Source organism: Hydra viridissima, unplaced genomic scaffold, assembly GCF_058129835.1.
Source record: "Hydra viridissima isolate aposymbiotic clone 2 unplaced genomic scaffold, HvirCarnegie_v1 scaffold_3, whole genome shotgun sequence".
NCBI classification, from domain to species: Eukaryota; Metazoa; Cnidaria; class Hydrozoa; order Anthoathecata; family Hydridae; genus Hydra; species Hydra viridissima.
The window spans coordinates 15,062,223-15,082,501 of NW_028324302.1; the positions used below are offsets into that span (position 1 = coordinate 15,062,223).

Genomic DNA, 20,279 nt, shown 5'->3' on the forward strand with positions numbered 1-20,279 from the left:
AAAGAAGGATTTTTGAATGATCTTTTGAAGGGTGTTTGAATGCAAAATTTATTTTTGCAGAATTTACGGAAGGCGAACCTTATTTTAAAATTACCTTTTTGGGTAATTCACATAATCAAATTTGCATAATTATTCGTCAATATGAATCTCAATTTTTTAACCTGAGAATACTTAGACAGCTAAAAATAAATAATATTCACATTATTTAAGCTAAGTAAACGAGCTATTTTTGCTTATTATTCTTTTCTTTAAATTACTGATTCAAACAACTAACATTAACAGGAATGTGTTAGTAAAAATATGATCAAAATTAATTGTTAAATTGTACAGCTAGATAAACTCTCTGATAAAAAATCAACTCGTTACAAAGTTTCCACAATAAAATGAATACTTTGTTGTTTATTCATTTATCTTTTCTGTTTTCCATTTTTAATCAGCTGCTCATTGTTTAGATATATGTTGTCAACAATTATTTACCAAAATATATTCTCCCTTCCCCCATTCCATATGTTACATACACATAAAACGATTATCAGTTGCTTTATATACTTTAAGCGCCAATAAGGATGTAGTTCTTAAAACGTAGGAATACATTAAAAACGATTTCTTTATTATTTAAAAATTATGATTCCATTACAAACTAAGCGTCTGCGTATCGTTTCATTTCCTTATCGTTATCATTCCGATATGTTATTGGAAAAAAAATTGTTATCGGACTGATTACAACAAAATATCGTTAAAAAAATTTTAACCGGTATTGTATTTAGTTCAAATCTCGGTATATACCGAAACTCTAGTCATTCTGATGACACTTTTTTTCCAATATCATATCGGAATGATAACGATACGGAAATGAAACGATATGCAGATGCTTATTACAAACATGATTAGCTAATGTATTAGATGGTTTTGTTAAACCACAAAAAGACAGAATTTCAGCTATCCTGATGACACTTGATTACAGCTTAATGATGTCAGACAGCAGGTCTGCATTCTTTTTTATAATATAGCCAGTTACATTGATAGTGATTTCGTAACAACTGACAGTTCGTTCTCCTAAATATATAATATGTTCTCCTAAATATATTATATGTTATAATTTCTAAATCTTTCGAGCTTCATTAAAAGGTAACTATTTGTTAAAATTCATATGAAGGTTTTAGAGCAATATATTTATTTTTATACACCTGTGAGAATTTACTCTGTGTTAAAAATGTACATTAAAGTAAAACTCAGAATGTTTAAAGTAGAAAACATATCTTGACTACATGCTATTTCGGCAGTTATAACATCTACGGTAAAAATAATTGGGAAATTTGATGGATCTGGCAATCTGGCGATGGTGATATGGCTGAAAAAGTTAAACTCTTCAGTGGGGTACAAGATCTTTTGGTTAGCATAGTTTGATAACATAGTAGAGTTTGATAAGGTTAGTATAGTACTTTTGGAATAGTTTAATGTTTACCTCTTTTCAAATATTTATCTTTAAAATGATAGATACATATTGCTTATTTTATTGTGAGATAACAAATCGGTTGACAATAATTTCGAAGATCTAAATGATTGTTATTAGCAAAACTAAAGATTGTTTTACATGGTGCGTAGTAGCTGCTACTGGAACATTCTTCGGTATTTAGCTTATAACCAGGGCTGTGGAGTCGGTAAGCTGCTGTTCCGACTCCGACTCCTTGATTTTATCATTGACCGACTCCTACTCCGACTCCGACTTCTTCATAAAAAACTAATTTGTAACAACAAATTTCTGTCGTAAAATGTTAATATTGGCTATTTCATCACTATGATACAAATAATCCAACCACTTGGTGCTTTAAACAATATTTATTAGAAAACAATATCTGAAGAAACAACTTTTCTGAACTCTTGTTATGCAATAAACTCTTATGCAGTCGCTAATAACATTATGAATTTTTCAAAATCATGTTTAAAATATTCTCAGTTGAACAGAAAGAACTTGTTCTTCTTTAAGTTCATATTCTTTAAAGAATCTTTTCTACTTAGACCTGGAGAAACTTGCTGGTGTGATTAGCTTTGGTGTCTTTTACTGCGAATGGCTCGGTAACTACTTCATTTTTCTCCAAAAAAAATCAGACATTGATTGCAAAATAGTTCACTCTGTTAAGAAAAACAAAGCGTCCCTTGAGAGATTCATTAAGTTCTTCTTTTTGTTTAACAGCTTCTTCAATCACTAATTTTCTAATACTCTCTCTCTCTCTCTCTCTCTCCAGAAAAACAAAGTGAATTGAATACTTACAGTCTTTCTGTTTGTGGAGTAGCTCTTTGGTGCTTGGTGGCACGCCTAGCTTTCTACTAAGAATATGCAGCACATTGTCAGACAATTTAAGTCGGGAGTTGGGGCATCATGAAGTTATCTAGTTTAAGGGATGGTAGAGGAGAGCACAAGGGAGGTGATTTATGATTCTCAGTGATAAGCAGCAAAATACCCTATTTCTCATCACTGTTTTAAAGGCCTTAAAATAACATGTCAAACTCCTTGTCCTCCAGTTTTTGCAAACTACAGTTCCCATTGTGTCTGGATATCCTACAGCTTTTAGAGCATCCTGGGACTTGTAGTTTTGTAACAGCTGGAGGGCTAGAGTTTGATACTTGTGCTTTAAACTGACAGAACATAAAATATTTTAATGAATAATATCTATAAAATCCTTATGAAAATTATGAATTTTGAAAGATTTTTTTTAAACTGCAGTCGAAGTCGGTACAGTTTTTCCGACTCCGACTCCGACTCCAGCCAAAATGAGCTCCGACTCCGACTCTACGACTCCGACTCCATGACTACGACTCCCGACTCCACAGCCCTGCTTATAACTACTTCTACAATCGACAACACAACCTTTTTTTTGGCATTACTTAGCAATTTGAGTTTAAGAGGTGTGGACTTAAATGGGAGAGGTGAGGTTTATTTGGAAGTGGTTTTTTTTTTTCAAGCAAAAAAAAAATTTAAATCAAAAAAAGTATTTCTATATATTAAAGAAACTCCCGATAACTCAAAATATTAAGGGACTAAGAAAATAGTTCCGAGTTAACGATTGTTCGAGTTATCAGAGCATTCTATAACTCGAACTTTTGCAGATAAGAACTGTCTCAAAAAAAAACGGATTACGAAAGATGTATTTTTCTCCATGCTATTAGACGGCACAGAAGTTGTTATTTATATGAATAAAATAATGTAGCACGTAATTATCAATTCATTTGATTTCTTCTTGTTGACAATTACAGAATCTCATCGAATCAAGTTGGAAAGAGAAATTCTTTTATCTACCAATATTTAGGAAACTCGAACTTATTTTTGATTTCTATCGACAAAATGTCAAAACTTCCGTACTCAACGGTCAGAAGATTAATTTTAATTTTCCAAAATGAAAAAACTACTACAAAAAGAGTGGCACGGGCAAAAAGACTGGCTCAAGGTATTTAGAAAAAGCTGCAAAGGTGGTTCGTGGATTCAAACAGAATCCTGGACTGTCAGTTAGAGATGCTGGTCAACTTACAGGTTTCTCCTAAGCAACTGTTGGGCGATATAAGAATGCACACGCTCTAAGTCCTACAGGGGTCAAAACGTTCTAAACCGCTTAAAACCGGACGTTTCTAACGTTTCCAGTGGTTTAGGGCGTTTGGTATTAACTAAACAAAGTCATGATGATTCCTCGAGAAGCCAACACTGCGAACTGACTAAAACTGTGGTCTATTTAACAATTCTTGGCAAAAGTGAAGGGGCACTGGGAAGTGGGAACTCCGCAAAAGAAATACTAAATTGGAGCGGGCGGAAAGGAACTTTCAGAGACGGTTGCCAGGATGATAGCGAAGGCTAAAGGAAAAGTGCAGAAACTTACTCAAACTGGAAAATTTTTAGAAAAATATTTTACATAATTGCAATATATAGTTTCGGTTGTTTCTATAATAAACCATTATTGATTAAATCTTATTTTCTGTCACATTTTAATTACTAACCATTATGCATTTTTTAGTGAGACATTTCTTAAGAGAAGATAATTCGATTTATCAAAAGCTTTCGTTTTTATTCGATCTGAAAGGTGAGTAAAATACATCATAAATTAATAAATGTTATTAATATCATTCTGTCTCAGTTTTAAAGTATCGCGATTGAAATTCAGATTGAGCTTTTCTTGGATTATCTTCACCGCTAAAACTGAGGGGCGCACATTGTTATAAAACATTTGTAATTCTTCCCAAGAATAAATAAATTTGAGGCAAACTAAGATCTATAATAGTATTATTATCATTATCTTCCTTATCAATAGCATCATCTTTATTCTTTACAGCTTATATCAACTGTTCATCTATTATTAAAGGTACCATGTTCACTGAGTTTTCGTCTGCAGAAATGACATTTTCAGTTTTGTACTTGGAGGATAAAAATCATCATGTTTATTGATCTGATTTGGAAAATCTTTAAAGGAGTCATCGTTTTTATCTAACTGAAGAGATTTCTGCTAATCTTCTAAAATTCAATGGTGGGTTTTTGCATTTTGTAATGCAAAATCATGCATTTTTATTGCGTCTGAAATCGAAAAAATCAGGAAGATTTTTTTCTTTCTTGATAGCTAGGACCAGTCTTTGCCGATTCAAATGATCCGCAATTAACTTTCAAAGAGCGTATAACTCCCTGATCCATTGGTTGGAGTTTAGGTGTGGCATTCATCGGTAAAAAAATTACCTTTAGGAGACAAACAGACAAGAAGGAAATGTTAATTTTAGGAATAAATAAAAAATATATATTATAGCCATACATTTATTACTTTTTTGGTTACAATGTTTGGACAAAAAATAGTCATATCAATATTAAATTTTAAAAAAAAAGCTAGTATCTTCCTCAAATAAAACAACTTTTTCAAGATTTGAGTGATTATCCGTTTTGCCCACATATGGTAAATAAAATGAATACGTGAATCGGGCAAAACGAATAATGGTATTTAATCAAAGCAATCGTCGCAAAAATGTAATCCTCGGTTGGAATATGAAGAACAAGTTTCATGGGTCCACTTTCTGCAAGTATCACACTAAATCCAACCCTCGATTGGAGGGTCTTTTTACTTTTCGTTGTATACAGTGCAAAAGAAGTCTTGTTTTTCTTTTTCTTTGTTTGTAGATGGGACTCTTGTGGCACTTATAACTCTAATATTTGATGGACCGGGAGTGTCAAACAACATCGTGAATCCTTTCTTTCTGCGCCATGTTTATTGGTGTGCTGGTTAAAATTTCTGTTTTTTGCTGTTTGTTTAAATGAATTGGTATTAGTCTGAATCGGTATTAGTCTGAATTCTTTTAAAAATTTTTAAATCTGAATTGCAATCACCTTGATTTTCTTTATTGGTGATATTTGTATGACAAGAGTCGGCGACAGAGCTCGATGGTAGGCCTTGAAAAGAAACTGTGTCCGGTGGCAAACAGCGATTTGCTGATATCGATATATTTGGCTCAGCCACTGTTTGATTTTGCTCTTCTTTTCTAGTGCTATTGACGTTTTTTTCTGGTACGATGTTTGCAGTACTTCCTAGTAGGCACTGGACGTCCTTAGACGTTCACTGGACGTCTAAGGACGTCCAGTGCCTACTTAAAACAAACTTTTAGTTCATAAAACAAACTTCTACTCAATTCCAAAATCAAAAGCAAACTTTTCAATTATTTTTTACACCACAATAAAAGGTCTTTATCACGATTAAATAAGTTTATTTGTATTTTTTTGCGACACTAAGCTGTGTAATTTGCTTGTGGACTGAAGCGAATTTACTGCTTATTTAAACGGCAAGAAATTTAATTTAATGAAAGAAAAAATGATAACATTCGCTAAGATTTTCTTTTTCTTTTTCTCTAAAGTTCAAGTTATCGGCAGAATATTAGCCATGAGGACAGTTAAAATGGTTCAACTTAGTGGATGCTTGAGTTATCTGGAATTCGAGTTATTGAATGATTTTTATGAGAAAGTATTAATAAGGGTCCAATGGGAATTCAAAAATTTTTCGAGTTAGTGGAAGTTCTTATCGGTGGTTAGAGTAACTGGCAGTTTACTGTATGAGTCTTATAATAATATTTCTACATCTTTTTTATGATCCTCATCGTTGTCAATAACCATATCTGATGGAGTTTTTGTAGGGCTTTGCCTAATGACTAAAATAATGAAAAAACTAAGAAAACATAATAGCAAGAAATCAGAAACATAATAACAAGAAAAATGAGAAAAACTGTGAAAACTAAATTATTATTATTTATTAACTCTTAAAACGGTGTTTTCAAAATCTTGTCTCCCCAGCATTTCTAGAAGCTAAGTCACTGATCATTGAATCTAGTTCATATATCGTGCGCTTTTACATGACCAACTTTGTTATTTACAATAACAGCAACTCTATTTATTTTTTCTCAGGCCAATAATGAGCTTAGGTATATTTTAATCAACTTTAGATATAAACTCGTCTTTGCTACGACATCTAACACAGGTGGAGTGCAGAATATCCTGAAAGGTATTCAAAGAATTGAGTTAAGCTCCACCATCTTATTCTGAGGTTAGAGCCTTTTTAAGTTGGGGAAGGGGAAGGCTCTCAATCTTTACAGCGAGTGTAATACCATTAATATTAGCCTCCTTTTCCCAAGAAAATTTCACATTTTCCCTTTCGAGCTACGTTCCTTAAATTTATGAACAAAGGTATCCCAAGAAACCGCTTTGTTCGCTTTTTTCCATTTTGCTACTCTCTTCGTTTGATATCGGCGACATCAAATCAAAAAGTAGCTGTGCATGATAAATAAAGGAAGTTTATACAAGAACTTTGGTTTAAATTGCTCAGCAACGAAATGTTAGCAGTATGCATTCGTAAGTTTTCTATTTAAAAAAAAAATAGTTTGTAACAAAAAGAAAAACACAAATTTTTGTAAATGAAGATTTCTATGGAACTTAATTGTTTTATAGAGGAAAATAAAGTGAAATATTAAACAGAAACTTTTGCAGGAATTTTGTATAAAAGATAATAAGAAGTCATTGCTGTAGTGAAAGTGTGTACTAAGATGTGTTCTCTTCTACTAATATTTTATGCTCTGTTGGTTATTATCTCTTGCACTGCAGATCAACCAAGAGCAGGCTTTGAGTTACACGTTTTACCTGCTGTAGTTATAAGTAGGGAACCCGCAAAAACCCTTGCAATGAGAATAGCAGACGTTGAAAAATGCACGGATAAAGTTGTAAAAACCTGCCTTTCGTACAAAAGTCAGATATGCAAATATTCTATAGAAACAGTTTGTGTAACTTTTTAACCAAAAGATGAATTATTTTAGTTTTACCTGGAGCAAAACATGAAAATATTTGTTACAAAACGAGTTGAATAGTTGTTGTTTTTTTTACGGCTACGTTCAAAAAATTAATTGACTGAAGTTTATAAGTAATTGTTTATTTTAAAGGCGATTTTCACCTGTCTGTTAATTTTTGCACCTGTTAGCTTTTTGACTGGTGGGTTCTTAATTTTTTATATATAAATGTATAAGTGTAAATGTATATATGTAAATGATATATATATATATATATATATATATATATATATATATATATATATATATATATATATATATATATATATATATATATCTGTTATTTAAATGGAGAAAAACAACATTTTAATAGTATTTAAAGTTTCGTGCCTTGTGGCAATCATTAGCTATTAATTACAATCTAAAAATATAAAAAAAAAAAACGTTTAAAAAATGAATCAAATTTACGGTAGAACGAGTTCTGACGTAATGAACAAAAGACGCAATTGTTAAGTCTTCAGTATCAAAAGAGGATAGAAGGAGCTTATTGGCATGTCGACACTTAGATATTACTTCGTTTTTTTTTTTTTGAGCTGGTTGTTTTCTTTGAGTGATAAAATTTCAATCTTCTTGTGAAGGCAAAGGTTACAGGTCTTGGTTTCTTGGTTGTAAGGTTTGCAGCGCTTTACAATTCTCCACTTTATTATAAGTGTAATTGCTTTTTCTTTGAATTTCCAAATTTCCTTCGAAAGCTCGGTATCATTCTTATCTTAGTTTAAATGGTGTCTCGCTAATGCCAAAATAAACTTTTTCTTTGAGTTCAAGATTTTCGGAACTCACGATAGCTTGATAAACGATATTACTTAACAAATCGCGAGGTTAGAATTATTTTGTTCTATCTCCCAACTTTTAAAATAGGAGATAAAACAAAATAATTCTAGCCTCGCGAAATATTGATTGTTTAATGGACAAGCGGTTTTGTTGATACAGTTGCAGGTGTTTGTTGAAACGAGGCTTCTTTGACTTTGTAACATCTTGTGGTTGTGCGAATTAATAATGGATTTTACGTTTCGCATGCAGCGAATATTTTGTGCAATCCGTGATCTACCGGAAAGTGAAGGTCAACCAATGCAAGTAAACGGTTTCCTATTTTTGTTTCCACGTTCTGACTGAATGGAGGGTTAAACCATATAATGTTTCGCTTGCGTTTTGTATTTTTAGTCATGGCAACTTGATGTTGATAATTAAGTTCACACTTAAAGCCTGCTTTTTTTAAAGCCTCTTCGTAAGGTGGAGTAGCATTTTTAAAAATAAGTTTGTTTGATGAAGTTGAAGATAATTTTAATTCAACAGTGCGAGGTAGTCTTTTGATAACACTAGGTGGGTGGTTGGAATCACAGTTGACGTAACTCAGTTCATTATCATATTTCGAGTACGGTCGAAAAGAATTACCATTAAGATCAAGTGTCACATCGAGATAATTTACGATTTTCATATTGCATTTGATGGAAATAAGAAAATCATTACTTTTAAATATTTTCACGAAATGCTTTTTTAATTTTTCCATCTGCTGGCCATTTTTGTTTTTAAATATTGCTAGCCCGTGGTCACGATATAGCCCGAAATCTTCTCTTTTATAATGTTGCGAAAGTTGAAATAATTGAAAGATTCCTACTAATTCACATACTTCAGCACCATCGTAAGCCCCCGTTGTAACATCGAACTGGCCGCCATTTTTCTTAATCCACGTTTCATTGTTGTTAAAAAGTAAATATTTTCTTGCATGTTTTATTAATGCTTTTTGCTCAGAGTATATTATAAGGTGATGCTCGGCAAAGTTGATTGCAATGTTGAGCGTTTAAAGATAAAAATCATTTATGTCAAAAATTAAAAATTTGTAGAGATGTTTGTTTTTAATTTTTCAAAACCAGTCAGTAACATTTAAGGTGTTTTGCCATTGGTTTACAAGGAGCTTACTTTTGAGTTCATTGTTAATTTGAGATAAAATAAAATAAAAAATATTTTTTGAGAACTTACTAAAATATGTCTAAAAGCTTGAATAATCAAAAGGCACTCCAAAAACTTCTGTACGCCTTTTTAAATTTTCATCCAAAAGTGTACAAAACTTTCACTTGGTAAGCCATTTGATTGCTACAAATTTTTTTCTGCAGTTTTGCATATCCCAAGAGTGCAAGATCTCTAGTTATAATTCTGCACACAAAGCTACTAAATTAACACTTCCTATATGGACTTCATGTAGGAGATAACATGTTACCTCCTATTTATACATATTCCTTATTACTTGATCATTTTCTCAATAAGCAGAGTTTGCGTTTTTAAATTGGTAGAGTTTTTGCCAGATATCAAAACACCACGATCTCTCTTTTTTATCTTAATTAAACAGCGGGTGATATTCTTCTCGGAAGAATATTTAAAAATTCACACTACTCTCCCTTTTTCTTCCTGCTAATATGACAGAACTCATTATGAATTAATCAAACGCATTTGCTTAACATTTTATATTATATATCTATATATATGTATGTATATATGTATGTATGTATGTATGTATGTATGTATGTATGTATGTATGTATGTATGTATGTATGTATGTATGTATGTATGTATGTATGTATGTATGTATGTATGTATGTATGTATGTATGTATGTATGTATGTATGTATGTATGTATGTATGTATGTATGTATGTATGTATGTATGTATGTATGTATGTATGTATGTATGTATGTATATATGTATGTATGTATTTATATATATATATACACACACACACACACACACACACACATGTATATATATATATATATATATATATATATATATATATATATATATATATATATATATATATATATATATATATATACAGTACTGTGCAAAAGAAAGTAGCACCTAAGAGAATTTTTATATATTCAAGATAAAATGTCAAACAAAATGAAATTAAAACAAAGGTATATGTATAAACTTATTTTTCATTAAATTGTGTAATATAATACAAGTTTTATTAAAAACATTTAAATCTATAACTATACATAGAGACTTAATTAATATTTAGTGTGACCACCATTATTTACAATAACATCTTGGAGCCTTTTAGTTATACTTTTATACAGATTTTCAATAAATGTGATGGGGATATTATACCATTCTTCTTTTAGAACATTCCAAAGTTCATTTACATTCTTTGGCAACCTTTCCATCTTCTTTCTGTCTAAGTAGTCCCACACATGTTCGATTATGTTCAAATCAGGGCTCTGAGGAGGCTAAGGCATGGTTTTAAGCACTCCCTCCTCTTCCAGATTTGACAAACAATTTTTAACTAATTTGCAAGTATGTTTGGGATCGTTATCTTGTTGTAGGATAAAATAATCCCCGATCAGTTGTCGTCCAGAAGGCACAGTATAATTATGTAAAATATTTTTATATTTTTCACCTGTAAGCTTTTATGTTATTCTAACAATTTCCCCTACCCCTTTTATTGAAATACACCCCCAAACTTGAATATTCCCCCCACCATGTTTGATAGTTGATGCTAGACATGGCTCTTTCAATGCCTCTCCCTTTCTTCGCCTAACATATTGACGTCTATTCGTCCCAAAGATTTGAAATTTAGATTCGTCTGTAAACAATACCTTGTCCCATTGATTTTTCTGCCACTCTTTGTGCTCTCTGGCAAACTTTAATCTTTTTTCTTTATAACCTTTGCGTAGTAAAGGTTTTTTTAATAGCTACACAGCCTTTTAATCCAGATTTTATTAGAGATCGTCGCACAGTAGATGCATGTACTAAAGTTCCACTAGCTCTTTTAAGATCTTGAACGAGTTCTGCGCTTACTTTCTTGCGATTTCATAGCGCTGTTATTTTTAAAAACTGTTCATCACCATAGGCTTAACTTCTTGGGACGACCAGACCTCTTTTTATCCACTACATCACCAGTTTCATTATATTTTTTAACTATTTTTTGAACTGAGGCTCGTGAACAATTCACACGTTTGGCTATTTTAACTTGACTATAGCCCTCTTCATGTAAAACAATGATGCGATTTCTGTCATTTATTGATATCTTTGGCATTTTATTAGTTCTGAAAAGTAATTTTATTATAAAACAAAACTTTTGAAAAAAAAAAAATTTTTTTTTAGACGAAAAAAATCTGTAATTAACGCGAGAACTCAACAGTAACTAAAAATTCTTCGCCACATTCTTATTTATCAAAAAATATTTAACAATAAATTTAAACAAAATAAATAAATAGTACAGTGATTGATGTAATCAATTTCTAGTGTTGATCCTTGTCCGCAATAAATGAGCAAACATTATAAGTGGGTGAAAAATGATACGAGTTGAAACCATCTAATAAATATTAATAAAAAAATTATATTATTAACGAAATCATTAACTAAAATAAATAAATATAGTTTTATTTAAAAGAATATCTTAGTTTAATTTAATAAAAACTCAATATTATTTACTTATATTTATTTAAATGTGCATTTTTTTAAAAATTTCTTAGGTGCTACTTTCTTTTGCACAGTACTGTATATATATATATATATATACATACATATATATATATACATACATACATACATACATACATACATACATACATACATACATACATACATACATACATACATACATACATACATACATACATACATACATACATACATACATACATACATACATACATACATACATACATACATACATACATACATACATACATACATACATACATACATACATACATACATACATACATACATACATACATACATACATACATACATACATACATACATACATACATACATACATACATACATACATACATACATACATACATACATACATACATACATACATACATACATACATACATACATACATACATACATACATACATACATACATATAAATATGTATGTGTGTGAATTGTCTTGTAGAGTGCTCAATACAGCATAGTATAAGTAGAGCTTTGTGACTTACCTTTACGTTGTTCCGATTAAAAATTTTGTGGAATTTATGGCTTTTAGGGATATATTTATCAATTAAACCTTTGCTACGTTTGTTTTAACGTTCAAACCAAATAAGGTTTCGTTTTTGATATCAGGCATCGCGTTTTGGGTTATTTTGATTAAAAAAATTTGGTCTTTAAATCCGCAAGAACTGAGAGCGTTATTAAAAAACTTCTTTGCTCTAAAAATGTTAACGAGATTTTTCTTTATTTTTTCTGATTGAGGTTCGCTAATATTATGTAAGCAGCAGAGGCACTGATCTCTATAATAACTGGATAGCGCAACTCCGAGCAAAACTTCTTATTTTTTGACGCCAAAATCGCCATATTGGAAAGCCCCAAAAATTTTAATCCCGTAAGCTTTAAGTTCTATTTTTCGGCTTATCGCTTTATCGCTTTATCGCACATATCAGATTTCATTGTTCTGGGGCTTTCCAATATGGCGATTTTGGCGTGAATTTTGATATTAGAGATGCGCTATCCAGTTATTATAGAGATCAGTGAGCAGAGGCCATCATCTCTATATAGTCCTGTGTAGTTAAGCCCGTATTCATGTTATCTCTTGTGAAAAGTAAAGTTTTCCTAGTAAGTTGGATAATTTCGATTGGTTCATTAGGAATGTTGGTGAACTGCTCGGCGTGTATTAAAGAATCTTGAAGTAGTTGTTTCAAAATAGAAGGGTAAAACTCGTTAATATCGTATTGAACGAAAGTACAGATATTTTTGTCAGGTATGGACTTGAACCATTCTATTACTTCGTTTGTATTATGCCATTGGTGCATGAGGGTGGCCTTTCTCACTCTACTATTAATACCATCCAACAACATTTTGCTTACTTTTCCGAGTTCCGGTTTAGAGGGGTTTATTAATCATCACTGAGGGTTGTTGACAAAATTATCCTTGTGGTCTCTTATGGTAATGAATGCTGTATTTATGGCTAGGCGCTCTAGTCTATCATCAATATTCAAGTTTTTTGCTATGATTTTAGCTTCTTTATTAACGTTGCTACATTGTGTTATATCGGATTTTTTGAATATTTTAGTAACTTTTTCAGTATAAAGCTTCTGATACGAAGGTTTATCTGGCTCATATATATATTTTTTAATCTTACCCGCTACACACACACACACACACATATATATATATATATATATATATATATATATATATATATATATATATATATATATATATACAGTATTGGACAAAACATTTGCAACCAAATAATGCTAATTTAGTTTCTTTATATAAAAGTGCTGCATTTTTTCAATTTAGAGAAATAACTATGTAACTGTTTAGAGACAAAGTTCTTCAAGTTTTATTCATCACAAAGGTCATTATTTGTACACGAAAATTAATAAATTAATCAAAAGTATTAAGAAAAATTGATTTCCTTCTGGACAAAACAATTGCAACTTGACAAAATGTTGAACAAGCTGTATTTCGCTATCAATATTTCGTGGCGAATCCTTTGTTGTCGATCACAGCCTTGCATCTTCGAGGCATAGATTCGATCAGGTGATCAATGAAACTTTGTGGAATCGCTGCCCAGGCCTTTTGGATTTATTCAAACAGTTGATCCTTATTACGAACACCTTCACGATTAATTCTGCGGTTGACGATCTTCCACAGGTTCTCGATAGGGTTGAGATCCGGAGATTGAGGCGGCCAATTTATCACCGATAGGTGGTTGTCTAGAAACCACTGCTTGACTACTTTTGCAGTGTGTTTCGGATCGTTGTCTTTCTGAAAAACCCATTTTATTGGCATATTCAATTCAGCATGAGGTAACATAACATCTTTCAGGATATTTTTATACATGAAACGGTCCATTATTCCATCGTTTCGATGTATTGGACCTAGACCGTTAGCAGAAAAACACCCCCAGACCATTACATTGCCTCCACCATGCTTCACGGTCTTATGGCAGTAACGTAAATCGAGGCGTTTTCCGGCCGGTCGACATACACGGCAAATGCCATCGCTATCAATGATGTCGAACTTCGATTCATTACTGAACAGGACAGTTTGCCATTTCTGCACATTCCAGTCAATATAAGATGTAGCAAACAGGAGTCTTTTCTTCTGGTTTTTTAGTGAAATCAGCAGTTTCTTTACAGGGCATCGAGAAAACAATCCGGCTTCAACAGCACGTCGTCTGATTGTTCGGTCCGATACAGGCAGCTCTAATTGCTTTTGTATCTCGACTGATGATATCCAGGGATCCTTCTTGACGGATCTGACGATCATAGAATCCTCTCTAGAAGTAGTGGAACGCGGTCTTCCACCTTTGTTATCTGCTGCCAACTTCTCCGTAGAACGATATTTGGAACATAGTCTTGATACGGTCCATTTTTTCACGCGATATTTATCACAAATACTTTTTTGTGACATTCCACTTACGTAATCGCCAATAATTTTCTTTCTTAGTTCCAATCCAAGACTGTCGGGAGCCATTTTTGCACTTGAAGTCATAAAAATAATAAAAACAAATAGTCACGCTTCTCAAGGTTTACCGTGTTACATTTACCTTGTGATGATACAATAATGCTCTGTGGAACACAACGTCTTGGTTGGATGTGGACTGTATTGATCTAATGAAACACTTGTTGTATTTCACTTCTTGAATTGATGTTTTTCGATAAAACACTTTGATAAAACTCACTTCGATAAACTGTCTTGATAATACTGACTGATTGACTTCCATATACTGACTGAATTACATGTCGATTTACATTTCTCTTACATAGCAAAATGAACCTGTGTGAACCTGTTCTGGAAGATTCTAGATGCTTCTTTTTGATGCTTCTGGTAGCTTCTGGATGCGTCTGGATGCTTCTGAATGTTTCTGGATATTTCTGGATGCTACTGGATGCTTCCAGATGCTTCTTCTGGAAACTTCTGGAAGCTTCTGCATGCTTCTGGAAACTTCTGGATATTTCCTTTAATTATTAAAAAACTTCCGTGACGTTGACACGGACCAGACTTAAGAAAATGAAACAAACCAAAAAAGTTGCACTTGTTTTGTCCGCTGCAAAACGACACTTGTCAACGAAATTCTGCCTGCCCAGCTAGGACACATACGTTGGGCCAACGTCGGGCCGACGTCGAAAAATTGGTTGGCCGATGGTCGGTAACCGAAGTTGGCTTAACGTCGATTTGGTAGTCGGCGCGACGTCGAAACCAACCGTTGGGCCAACGTTGGCCCAACGTCGGATTTCGACGTTGGGCGAGCGTCGCATTCTGACGTTGGCCCAACGTAATATTTTAATAATAATAATTACTAAAATATTACGTTAAATATTACTATTAATAGTTTTAATTTGTTTGCAAAATCATTGCTTTTGATTCAAAAGATGTGCACACCTTTTGAATCAATAGTTTTTGCAAACAAGTTAAAACTAATTCTTTAATTAGTAAACTATTTCTTTAACTAAGGTGGAACTATTTCTTTAGAGAAAACGCAGCTATTTCTTTAAATAAAGTGCAACTATTAATTGAAATAAAGCGCAACTATTTCTTCTAATGTTTGTTAAAATGTCCAAATAAGTTAAAATAAAATTTGGCGCTAAGAAACAAAAGTAAACATTGATGCTGATTAATGAACCAACTTTAATTTAATAATTACACAGAGAAAATCAAAATTTGTTATAATAATCATTATAATTAAGTTAAAATAATCGTATAAATTATACACATATCTAAACATAATAATGTTCTTTCTAACTGCTTGGCATCCTAACGAATCTTGCATCTTTACTTCGCTTGAGAGCAACTACAACATTCGAATGCTCCTCGTTATACAATTTGATAGTCTTTGATAATCTTTAATTTGATAATCTTTGATTTTGTATCTTTCATTTGATCAGCTTTAGGCATTGCCATAACTACTGGTAAAATTATAAGTATTATGTTATATATATTTGTGTGAGTGTAAAATGCACATAAATAAAAATATAATAATTTTTTTTATGTATTACCTGGACAAAAATGGTGAAAAAACATAAGGTTCATTTGTTGATATTGCATTCATTTTTTCAAGTCATGGTCTATACAGAAAATTTTCGAATAATAGATTCAGTATTTCACTGCAATAATTAGAGACAACAAGCTTCAAAACTCTACTATAAAATTACTAAAAGAATTCCAATTACCATTAAAATGCCACAAATATATATAGTTAATACATTACCAAATAATTGTTACCTTCTCCCTCTTTAACAGCTGCCAAATGAATTAAAAAATAAACGCCCTTTTAAACATAACTGAAAAAAAGAACAATTTAAACAAAAGCTTCATTCAGTAAATAATTATAAATGTCAAAAAATAATAATGAAACAATAAATAATAAAAACATAAAATACAAAAACTATACAGAAACAAGAAGTTATATAATATATTATAACTTTAGGACATTTTAACAACATACAATTATAATGCAGATAAGAATTATAATACAGGAATGAGGTACACATATATTTACTACCAATATCTTATCTTCGTAAAACACATGCATTTACTAACATCTTTGTAAAACAAAACCATCTACTAAAAATATGTTATCTTTGTTAAACACATGGATTTACTAATAAATAAATACTTAACATTAATGCTGATCAAAGAAGCATCTTCAACTTTGTAACACAGAGAAAAATCAAAATTTGTTGTAACAATAATTATAATTATATTAAAATATTTGTACAAATTATACACATATTCAAACATAATAATGTTCATTCTAACAGCTTAGCATTCTTACAAATCTTGCATATTGATTTCGCTTGAGAGCAACTTTAACGTTTGAATGCTCCTCATTATACAACTTTATATAAACATTTGAACTTGCAGCTTTCATTTGATGAGCTTTAGACATAACTACTGTTAAATATATAGGTAATAGTTTATATATATTTGTGTTTGTAGATAACAGTAACATAATTTACATATTTTTATATTCAATAAATAATCTATATCAAAGTAAAAATCTATATTTGAAGTAAAAAAGTAGTTAATGACAAACACATGCAAAAAATATTTAGTTTATACAAATAAAATGCATATAAAACATAATAAAATAATTTTTTCAATCTACCTACATAAACATGGCAAAAAAATGTGATTTAAAAAATACTAATCAGTACATTTGTTGGCATTGCATTCATTTTGTAGAATACCACAAATGCATATAACAAAATGCAACACTAAATTGGTAACACTTATTAAGTATTACCAAATAATGAACTACTAAAGACTTAAGTGGTTAATAACTATTTAGACTGTATAGACTGTATAGTTATTAACTACTTAAGTCTTTAGTAATTAATAACTCTTTAATTGTATGTAACATACTATATGATACTGACTGTATCATATTTTATGATACAGACTGTATCATACAGTGTTTGACATGCAGTAGTTGTCTATATAGTATAGACAGTGTTATGCTTTTTATGTACTACATACATTATGTTTATGTACTACATACACTATTATTTATAATGTGTGTACTACATGCATTAGTACTGTATGTGGTACATACATTATTAATTAGATATTATTCAACTAGATAAATTAACTAGATAAAACTGAGGGATGATACAATTAACTACATTGTAGTTGATTGTATCATACATCAGTTTTAAAAATCCTACAGTTTGTATCAATAACATTATGACATAATGTTATTGATACAAACTACATGACTTTTAAAATTAATGCATGATATCATGCAAATTAATCGTATATACGATTAATTTATGTGTATGTACAGTACATAAATTATTAATGTATGTAGTACATACAAGAGTAAAACAAGAGTTTATTTAACTTTAGTTTATAATGTCATTAATAACTAAAAACATTATAAGCATTATAATTTATATATAATGACATTATAAACATTATAAACATTATAATTATACATAATGACATTATAAACATTATAATTTAATTAAACAAACTCTTGTTTTAAAGAAAAATTAAAAACTGCATCTTAATAGATATAAAAATTAGCATGTTTGTATTTATTTTTTTAATGATTTGATATTAAATTCGAAATTACTCAATACTCAATTACTACGAAATTATTATAAAATCATGAAATTCAAAGCAATAAAATACTCTAATAAAAAGTTGCGCCACACAGCTTTTAAAAATGGACGAAAACTTTTTTAACGCTAAACCCGGTATCACACTGTACGCATTTAAAAATGGTCGTATTTCGACGTTGGCCCGACGTTGGTCCAACTTCAGCGCGAAGTTAATAAAATTGGCCAACGCTTCCGACGTTGGCCCGACGTCGGCCCAACGTATGTGTGCTAGCTGGGATGTGTGCTGTCACCTGTCAGCTGATTGCTCATGTCATGGCATGCTATGACTCCAGACTCCTGAATTGTTTGCTGTGGTAGTATAGTTCGTTTCGTTTTTAAGACATGTAAAATTAGGAACACTTTTTAGCATTGTTCGATGTTGGTTGCAAATGTTTTGTCCAATACTGTATATATATATATATATATATATATATATACATATATATATATATATATATATATATATATATATATATATATATATATATATATATATATATATATATATATATATATATATATATATAATTTAGATTAAGATATATGTACATATAAAAAATTAATTATTATATAAATATATATTAAATACAAGTATATGAAATACAACTAAAACTTTTTTAACTCAAGATTAATGTTTGAGACAAATTTATATTTTAGGAGCTACAGAATTGTTGTGTGTAGTAAATACAGATAACGCTACTGCCTCTGGATATGCATTTTTTAAATACTTTATTGTGACATCTAGGGTCTTGCCCTATTCTTGTTCTAACGACTGGAAAAATTGATTTATGTATTATATCTCGAGTAATATCCTTCGAATTAAGGTGGGGTTGGTCTTGAGTGTTCAGACTTTGGCCAGCAAGAACCATAACGACACAAAAAAGAAAAACATAAAACATTATCAAAAGATTTAAAATCAAAGTTCAAAACTCTTGTTGCTGAAAACACTTTTGACTAGATCTTTTTACCACATCAAGTTTAGAAAATCACTTCCACATTTATCTCTTAATTAACATTAAACATTGTAGTGTTGTAGAATTCGTCGCTAGGCAATTTTTTCTAAATTTGAAGTTTATTCAAACAATAAGGGATGGTTTGAGTTTTTGAATTTTTTGAAATGGGAAGTTAAATTTAGACAATAGAACCTTCAACATCCGGACAACCATAAAAGAAGCTTGAAGATTGTTGTTCATGGGCCAAACAACGAAAAGTGTAAAATTTGGCAACCTCATCTAGCATATAAAAACTTTCATTAACAATGCTGACAAGTTTAAGAAAAGCCAGAAAACAAGCGGCAAACAATAATTCAATAACAATAATTCCGAAATGTTAACACTTCCAACTTCTCTAAGGCGCGTTTACAGTTAAAAAAAAAGCATAAAAATTTGCTGGGAAACAAAGACCTATTCCCCTAACATTGGAACTTCTTCAGGTTTAAGGGGTGTGGCTCTTGTTTCTTAGCGGATTTATATGCTTTTTTGGCATTTGGACTTGTAAATAAACAAGAAATCAAACAAGTTTACATATCTGAGATACAGAATGACCACTAAGGTTGCTATACGAATATATATAAAGCAAAGGAAGAATGCTACCCCTTCAGGTGCAGCAAAAACAGTAGCAGAAATTAGTTCACATGATCTTTATTTTAATACTAAAAGTCTATGTGAGTTACAAGAAGATGTAAATTCCATCTTCAGTACGCAACCGGGTCTTGTATGTAAATAGGGTCTAGATGGGAGTTAGAAAATAGGGAAAGAGTAACTTAAAACAACGCCTGTGAAGTTAGTGATTCTTCAATATTTACAATTTCACTTATTTCTTTGCAATTGCAAACGGTGAAATTAAAATTGCTTATGTA

The 20,279-nt window shown here is 31.0% G+C and overlaps 2 long non-coding RNA genes across 6 annotated transcripts; one reads left to right on the forward strand and one right to left on the reverse strand.

The window, feature by feature from the left end:
* The first annotated feature begins 506 nt into the window (after positions 1-506).
* On the forward strand, positions 507-6,909 carry LOC149891153 (uncharacterized). Its single transcript, XR_016450674.1, has 4 exons — positions 507-1,128; positions 1,251-1,429; positions 4,005-5,544; positions 5,605-6,909. It is a non-coding gene; the product is annotated as an uncharacterized LOC149891153 (long non-coding RNA).
* An 8,992-nt stretch (positions 6,910-15,901) lies between these two features.
* On the reverse strand, positions 15,902-18,178 carry LOC149891154 (uncharacterized). Of its 5 annotated transcripts, XR_016450384.1 has the most exons (4): positions 17,092-18,178; positions 16,539-16,880; positions 16,313-16,381; positions 15,902-16,222 (listed from the first exon to the last, which is right to left on the reverse strand). It is a non-coding gene; the product is annotated as an uncharacterized LOC149891154 (long non-coding RNA). The 5 variants fall into 5 exon arrangements; XR_016450382.1 differs by having other exon boundaries at positions 15,902-16,219; positions 16,539-18,178; XR_016450381.1 differs by having other exon boundaries at positions 16,539-18,178.
* Between the last annotated feature and the right edge of the window lie 2,101 nt (positions 18,179-20,279).